Below are 9,631 nucleotides of genomic sequence, written 5' to 3' on the forward strand. Positions count from 1 at the left end.
CCAATTCGTGCAGAAATCTGATATGGTCCAATGAATTTCAGAGTCAACTTCTTCGATTTCAAGGCTCTACCTACTCCAGTAGTAGGTGTGACTCTCAGAAATACATGGTCACCCTATTCAAATTCCAAAAGTCTGCGACGTTTGTCCGCGTAACTCTTCTGGCGATCTTGTGAAGTCTTCATTTTCTCCTTGATCTTCCTTACTTTAGCTGTGGTCTGTTGCACCATCTCTGGTCCGACAATCATATTCTCACCGTCTTTATACCAACACAAGGGCGTTTGACACTTGCGCCCATATAAAGCCTCATATGGTGCCATTCCAATACTTGCGTGGAAACTATTGTTGTAAGTCAACTCAATCAACGGAAGTACATCATCCCAACTTCCTCTATCATCTAAAACACATGCTCTCAACAGATCTTCCAAGGACTGATTCGTCCTTTCAGTCTGTCCGTCCGTTTGTGGATGGTAAGCTGAACTCAATCGTAGCTTCGTTCCCAACGCTTCGTGCAATGCTCCCCAAAAATGCGATGTGAACTTCGGATCACGGTCTGACACAATGCTCGATGGTACCCCGTGTAACCTCACAATTTCAGCAATGTAGATCTCCGTTAGCTGATCTACCTTATAGGTGGTCCTTACCGGCAAAAAGTGAGCAGATTTAGTTAGTCGATCCACTATCACCCATATGGAATCATTCTTCCTCCTTGTCTTTGGTAATCCGGTTATAAAATCCATGGAAATGCTGTCCCACTTCCATTCAGGTATATCTAAAGGTTGCAACATTCCAGCAGGTCGCTGATGTTCCACCTTCGCTTTCTGACAAGTTAGACAAGTGGATACATATTCCGCCACATGTTTCTTCATTCCTGGCCACCAATAATTCTGCCTCAAATCCTGATACATCTTTGTTGCCCCAGGATGAATACTCAGCTTACTCTTATGCGCCTCTTCTAAAATCGTTTTCCGCATATCTGTAATGGCTGGTACACAAATCCTACCATTACACCGCAAAACATTATCTGCCCCAATCTTGAACTCAGTCGTCTTCCCTTGTACTATTAGATTCCTCTTCTCTTGAATTAAGACGTCATCCTGAGAATTCGCAATGTCTTCAAGTAATCCACTCGAGATCTTAATCATTCCGAATTTCAAAATTCCCGGTGCAAACTCTACGTTCAAGTGCAAATCCCTAAAAGCTTCCCACAACTCTTGTTGTCTAGCCATAATCAGTGAAGACACCGATACACTTCTTCTGCTCAACGCATCAACCACTACATTGGCCTTCCCAGGGTGGTACTGCAGTGTGAAATCAAAATCCTTGAGAGTCTCCATCCATCGTCTCTGGCGCATGTTCAACTCCTTCTGATCAAACAAATATTTCAAGCTTTTATGGTCGCTGAACACGGTGAACGTGCACCCATATAAATAATGCCTCCAGATCTTTAATGCAAAAACAACCGCGGCAAGCTCCAAATCATGAGTAGGATAGTTCCTTTCGTGAATCTTCAATTGTCTCGAGGCATAAGCCACAGCTTTCTTGTGTTGCATCAGAACACATCCTAACCCTTGGTGAGATGCATCACAATAAACTTCATAGGGTTCTTCTGATTGCGGTAATACCAATACAGGTGAGGTCGTCAATTTTCTCTTTAGTAACTGGAAGTTTTCTTCACACTTCTCCGTCCATGCGAACGGTTGATCTTTTCTGGTAAGTTGTGTCAGTGGAGCCACAATCTTAGCAAAACCTTCGATAAACCTCCTGTAGTACCCTGCCAGTCCCACAAAACTTCGTATGTCAGTGACAGTCTGAGGCTGTTTCCAAGCAAGAACCGCCTCAATCTTAGCCGGATCTACAGCGATTCCTTCCTTGGTTATCACATGTCCCAAGAAATTCACTTTCTCTAGCCAAAATTCACACTTCGACAGATTGGCATACAATCGCTTCTCGCGTAAAATCTCAAGAACTTGTCGCAAATGTTCTCCATGCTCTTCTTCAGTCCTTGAATAAATCAATATATCATCAATGAATACCACCACGAATTTATCAAGGAACGAATTAAAGATCCTGTTCATGTAGTCCATGAAAATTGCCGGTGCATTGGTAACTCCAAACGGCATAACCAGGTATTCATAATGTCCGTAGCGGGTTCTGAAAGCTGTTTTCTGAATGTCTCCTTCCCTTACTCGGATCTGATGGTAACCCGACTTCAAGTCAATCTTCGAAAATATCGCGGCCCCCCTCAATTGATCCATCAAATCATCGATTCGTGGCAAAGGATAACGATTCTTAATAGTTGCCTTGTTAAGCTGTCTATAATCCACACATAGGCGCGAGCTTCCGTCCTTCTTCTTAACTAGCAAAACTGGAGCTCCCCATGGTGATACACTTGGTCTGATGAATTTCTTCTCCAACAAGTCTTCAATTTGGCCTTTGAGCTCATTTAATTCCAATGGCGACATTCGATAAGGTGCCATTGAAATAGGTCCCGTTCCTGGGTGCAAATCAATGAAGAATTCCACTTCTCTTACCGGTGGCAATCCTGGAATTTCCGTTGGAAATACATCCCGATACTCGTTGACAAGTATCACATCTTCTATTTCCACATTTATCTTTGCCTCTACATTTGCTAGAGACAAAAACTCATGAGTCCCTTCACTTAGCGACACTCGGAGTTTGTTAGCAGCTAAATACTTAACAACTCCTGGTTCGGGGAAAAGAACCAATTTACGAGCACAATCCAAGATCACATAATGATAAGACATCCAATCCATACCGAGGATGACCTCGAGTGATTGTAGCGGTAAACAAATTAGATTAACCAAGAAATCCTTATTCTGTATAGTCATTCGACAATGTAAACATGCAGAATTTACGGTTAAGGTCTTAGCAGGTGTGGAAACAACCAAATCAAAAGGTAAAGCAGACACAGATAACTTCAAGCGATTCACACAGTCCATAGCAATGAAGGAATGGGTTGCCCCCGAATCAAAGAGTGCAGTTAGAGTGTTACCTGCAATCTCACAATCACGCTGAATCAGATTACCAGATGGATTTCCCTCTTCAGCATTCACACAATAAATGCGTCCTCTAGCAGTAGGACGGGTAGCCCTAGCTACATTCACCACTGGTTCCACCTTTGGAGCCGTGCACTCCCTTGCCATGTGCCCCGACTTCTGACAATTGTGACAGATGGGGATGTTAGTGGTACAAGCACTAGCATAGTGTCCTTCTTTCCCACATCGGAAACATCGAAGCACTTGCCCCATTTGCCTTCCGAAATTCTGGTTCCCCGGGCGACTCTGCCCACCGTTGTTATTCTGGGGTCGATTATAAGGTTTAGCAACTTGCTTTCCCCTGTTCTGATAATTCGCCCGACTAGGGCCTCCCGAATTAAAATTCCCTACTCGGCTAGCCCTCTTGTTTTTCATATCTTCCACTTCTCTACATTTCTCCACCAGCGCTTGGAAACGTTGAATTCCCAAAGGTAAGACGGAATCTTGAATCTCATACTTCAATCCGTCTTGGAAACGATGACACATGAATGGTTCATCAATTTCTTCACGGAAGAACCTGAAATGCCTCGATAGCGATTCAAATTTCGCAGCATACTCGCCCACAGTCATGCTCCCCTGGTGAAGTTTCAGAAAGTCATCACCTAGTTTAGTCCTGGTACTCATCGGGAAGTATTTGTCTAAAAACTTTCTTTTGAACGATTCCCAGTTCACCTCCTCGTGGGCTGCTCCCATCAATAACCTTGCACTCCTCCACCAGTACTCAGCATCCCCCAACAGCATATAAGTGGCATAGCTGACCTTCACTCCCGCCTGACACTTTATCATATCAAAGATCTTCTCCACTTCTTGGATCCATTGATCCGCCTTCTCTGAACTTAGGAGGATTGTAACGATGGAAGTCTTCTAACCCTCTTGACTCTACAGCACGGATCTCTCTTCCCCTCTTTTCAAGATCCCGTTGAGTCTTGGCAGCAGTCTGTACAGCAACAGAAGCAGCCCTGTTATTCATAGCCTCCGCCATTTGATCATTCCTATTAGCGTTGTCTCTCGGAGCATCATTTCTTCTTGGCGGCATGGTTTCCTATAAAACCATCATCAAGTAGAGTCTTAACACTACTTCAAATAATTCCAACTAACGTCCCACTATAACAACACAATTACATTGGACTTGACAACTCAAGTCACCTAAACCGACACATGATCAGATAACAACTCCTAACCTATAGGTCGACCTACAATCTATAACCAAGGTTCCACAGCTCCCAAAGAAAACCAAACCTATGCTCTGATACCACAATGTAACACCCCGTTTTTCTAAGCGAGGGTATATTTTTTTTTTCCAAAAGTAATTAGAAACGAACAAAGAATTAAATCAGGAAATGCCTTTGGATAAATAATTGAGTCATTATAATTTACAAGCAGCGGAAAAGTTTCTCCAATTATAAATCCAAAACATTTACACAACATCAAATGTTACATGGAACCCATTCGAATAAGAAGTCAAACTGACAGTATTAGTATAAATACAGTTTTCCAAACTAAAAATACTTCAATCCAAAAGAAGGACACCTAGTTCCTATACCTCATCCTAATCTGATCATCCTACCAAAAAGCTATACACCCTGAGTATCTCCACGCGCCCCGTGAGATCCTCCTAACGTAACTGCAGTCACGCGTTCCCATCTCCATTCCCGTCCGTAGGGTACGAACCGGTAGGACCGTCCTGACTCTCATCTGAGGGCAAAGCCCAGATTTCCACAATAATTGTAAAGGGTCACCAACCAAAAAAATAACAGTTAACACATAGCAATTAAGATTTTAAATGCTCAAAATAACCTTTCAACTAAGCATGCACCTTAAAAGGGTTTCCATATGCCAAACATGCATAAACAAGGTTGAGAAATGAAGTTTTTAACAAAACAACATTGTTGTATTCGAATACAGCATCTCTGTATTCGAATACAAGGCTGTTTCAGCATTCAGCAAAAAAAACAGCATGTCTGTATTCGAATACAACAGTCTGTATTCGACTACACAGCAAGTCAGTAGCAAAATGTATTCGAATACAGCAGTCTGTATTCGACTACACAGTAAGTCAGTGGCAAAAACAGCATGTCTGTATTCGAATACAACAGTCTGTATTCGACTACACAGCAAGTCAGTAGCAAAATGTATTCGAATACAGCAGTCTGTATTCGACTACACAGTAAGTCAGTGGCAAAAACAGCATGTCTGTATTCGAATACAACAGTCTGTATTCGACTACACAGCAAGTCAGTAGCAAAATGTATTCGAATACAGCAGTCTGTATTCGACTACACAGTAAGTCAGTGGCAAAAACAGCATGTCTGTATTCGAATACAACAGTCTGTATTCGACTACACAGCAAGTCAGTAGCAAAATGTATTCGAATACAGCAGTCTGTATTCGACTACACAGTAAGTCAGTGGCAAAAACAGCATGTCTGTATTCGAATACAACAGTCTGTATTCGACTACACAGCAAGTCAGTAGCAAAATGTATTCGAATACAGCAGTCTGTATTCGACTACACAGTAAGTCAGTGGCAAAAACAGCATGTCTGTATTCGAATACAACAGTCTGTATTCGACTACACAGCAAGTCAGTAGCAAAATGTATTCGAATACAGCAGTCTGTATTCGACTACACAGTAAGTCAGTGGCAAAAACAGCATGTCTGTATTCGAATACAGCTTTCTGTATTCGAATACTTTCCCAATCGATTTGGGAAGTTACAGGGGCTCAACTATTTATAAAATCGATTTCCCAATCGATTTGGCCATGCAGGAATTTAGCAAAACTGACAAAAATCGATTTGGAAATCAATTGGCATTTAAGTCAGGGGATCAGCTATCCTGTCAATCGATTGCCCAATCGATTGAATTAAGCCAAAAATTCAAATTTCACTAAAAACCTTCAGGAAATCGATTTGGAAATCGATTGGCTTAATAGAAATTCTTATTTTGAGTTAGATAACAGATTGCTCAATTGATTTATCAATGTCTTGGTTAGTTATGTATTACTTGATGGATTGAGAACTTTATTTTGACTTCATTTTTATTTGGCAAGTGTTATATGAACTTTTAGCATATGGAAAACCCTTTTAAGGTGCATGCTAAGTTGAAAGGTTATTTTGTGCATTTAAAAACTTAAATGTTATGTGTTAATTGTTAATTTCGGTTGGTGACCCTTTACAACTATTGTGGAAATCTGGGTTTTGCCCTCACATGAGAGCCAGGACGATCCTACCGGTTCGTACCCTACAGATGGGAATGTAGACGGGATTGCTTGACTGGAGCTATGTTAGGAGGATCTCACGCGGCGCGTGGAGATCACTCAGGGTGTATAGCTATAGTTTTTTTTGAAGAATGATCATATTAGGATGACATAGAGGGAACAAATGTTTTTTTGGATTACGTTATTTTGAACTGGAAAACTGTACCTTTACTAATATTGTCAGTATGACATCTTATTTGAATGGGTTCCATGTATTATTTGTTTTTGTGTAAATACTTTGGATTCATATTTTGAGAAACTTTTCCGCTGCTTGTAAATTATAATGACTCAATTATTTATCCAAAGGTATTTTCTTATTTATTTCTCTGTTTTATTTTAATTTCTTTTGAAAAAAAAAATACACCCTCGCTTTGAAAATCGGGGTGTTACAGTTAAAAACTCTAATTGGACTATATGTTAATCAAATGAAACAAAAACACATATTGGATGCCCAGGATTTGTCTGAAACCCTAATTGGACTAGAATAAGCCTATGGAGGACGAAAAACACATATTGGATGCACAATATTGTTAGAAACCCTATTTGGACTAGAAATATCCCAGGGAGGACGAAAATGGCTTAAATGTTAATCCAATGACACAAACACATTGATTGGATGCACAACATTGGTTAAAAAAACTAAATTGGACTAGAATAAGGCTAGGGAGGACGGAAATGACCTAAATGTTAATGAAATGTTACAAACACACCTATTGGATGCACAAGATTGGTTAAAACCCCTATTTGGACTAGAATAACCCTCGGGAGGATGAAAATAACCTAAATGTTAATCCAATGACACAAACACACATATTGGATGTACAAGATTGGTTTGAAACCCTAATTGGACTAGACATACCCTTATTTGATGCGCTAGATTGGCTAAAAACCAAAATTGGACTAGAATAAGCTTCGGGAGGACGATAACGACCTCAATGTAAATTCAATGACACAAATGAAATTTTTGGATGTGCAAGATTGGTTAAAAACCCTAATTGGACTAGAATAAGCCAAGGGAGGACGAAAATGACCTAAATGTTCATCCAATGACACAAACACACCTATTGGATGGACAAGATTGGTTAAAAACCCGAATTGGACAAGAATAAGCCTAGGGAGGACGAAACTGACCTAATTGTTAATCCAATTATACAAACACACCTATTGGATGGACAAGATTGGTTAAAAACCCGAATTGGACAAGAATAAGCCTAGGGAGGACGAAACTGACCTAATTGTTAATCCAATTATACAAACACACCTATTGGATGGACAAGATTGGTTAAAAACCCGAATTGGACAAGAATAAGCCTAGGGAGGACGAAACTGACCTAATTGTTAATCCAATTATACAAACACACCTATTGGATGGACAAGATTGGTTAAAAACCCGAATTGGACAAGAATAAGCCTAGGGAGGACGAAACTGACCTAATTGTTAATCCAATTATACAAACACACCTATTGGATGGACAAGATTGGTTAAAAACCCGAATTGGACAAGAATAAGCCTAGGGAGGACGAAACTGACCTAATTGTTAATCCAATTATACAAACACACCTATTGGATGGACAAGATTGGTTAAAAACCCGAATTGGACAAGAATAAGCCTAGGGAGGACGAAACTGACCTAATTGTTAATCCAATTACACAAACACACCTATTGGATGCACAAGATTGGTTAAAAACTCTAATTGGACAAGAATAAGCATAGGGAGTACGAAAATGACCTAAATGTTCATCCAATGAAACAAAAACACATATTGGATGCACAAGATTGGTTCGAAACCCTAATTGGACTAGAATAATCCTAGGGATGACGAAAGTTACCTAAATGTTAATCCAATGAGACAATACACATATTGGATGCACAAGATTGGTTAGAAACTCTAATTGGACTAGAAATAGCCCACGGAGGACGAAAATGGCTTAAATGTTAATCCAGTGACACAAACACACCGATTGGATGCACAACATTGGTTAAAAAACCTAATTGGACTATAATAAGGTTAGGGACGACCAAAATGACCTAAATGTTAATCAAATATTACAAACACACCTATTGGATGCACGAGATTGGTTAAAAAGCCTATTGGGACTAGAATAAGCCTCGGCAGGACGAAAATGACCTAATTGGACTAGACATACCCTTATTCGATGCGCTAGATTGGCTAAAAACCAAAATTGGACTAGAATAAGCCTTGGGACGACTATAATAACCTTAATGTTAATTCAATTACAATAATGAAATTATTGGATGTGCAAGATTGCTTAAAAACCTTAATTGGACTAGAACAAGCCAAGGGAGGACAAAAATGACCTAAATGTTTATCCAATGACACAAACAAACCTACTGGATGCACAAAATAGGTTAAAACCCTAATTGGACAAGAATAAGGCTAGGGAGGACAAAAATAACCTAAATGTTAATTCAATGACACAAATGAACTTATTGGATGCACAAGAATGGTTAAAAACCATAATTGGACAACAATAAGTCTAAGGAGGACGAAAATGACCTAAATGTTAATCCAATGACAGAAACACACCTATTGGATGCACAAGATTGGTAAAAAAACCTTAATTGGACTAGAATAAGCCTAGGGAGGACGAAAATGACCTAAATGTTAACCCAATTACACAAACACACCTATCGGATGCCCAAGATTGGTTAAAAACTCTAATTGGATAAGAATTAGCCTTGGGAATACGAAAATGACCTAAATATTAATCCAATGACATAAATGAACGTATTTGATGCACAAGATTAGTTAAAACCCCTAATTGGACTAGAATTTGCCTAGGGAGGATGAAAATGACCGAAATGTTAATCCAGTGCCACACACATTTATTGGATGACCAAGATTCGTTAGAAACCCTAATTGGACTACAATAAGCCTAGGGATGACAAAATTGACCTTAATGTTAGATCAATAATACAAACAAACTTATTGGATGCACAACATTGGTTAAAAACCCTAATTTGACTAGAATAAGACTAAGAAGAACGAAAATGACCTAAATGTTAATCCAATGACTCAAACACACCGAATGGATGCACAAGATTGGTTAAAAAACCTAATTGGACAAGAATAAGCCTAGGGAGGACAAAAGTGACCTAAATGTTAATCCAATGACACAAATAAACTTATTGGATGCAAAACATTGGTTAAAAACCCTAATTGGACTAGAATAAGCCTAGGGAGGACGAAAATGATCTAAATGTTAATCCAATGACACAAACACACCTATTGAATGCACAAGATTGTTTAAAAACCCGAATTGGACTAGAATTAGCCTAGGGAGGACGAAAATGAA

Source organism: Cicer arietinum, chromosome 7 (genome assembly GCF_000331145.2).
Source record: "Cicer arietinum cultivar CDC Frontier isolate Library 1 chromosome 7, Cicar.CDCFrontier_v2.0, whole genome shotgun sequence".
In the NCBI taxonomy this organism is placed as follows: domain Eukaryota; kingdom Viridiplantae; phylum Streptophyta; class Magnoliopsida; order Fabales; family Fabaceae; genus Cicer; species Cicer arietinum.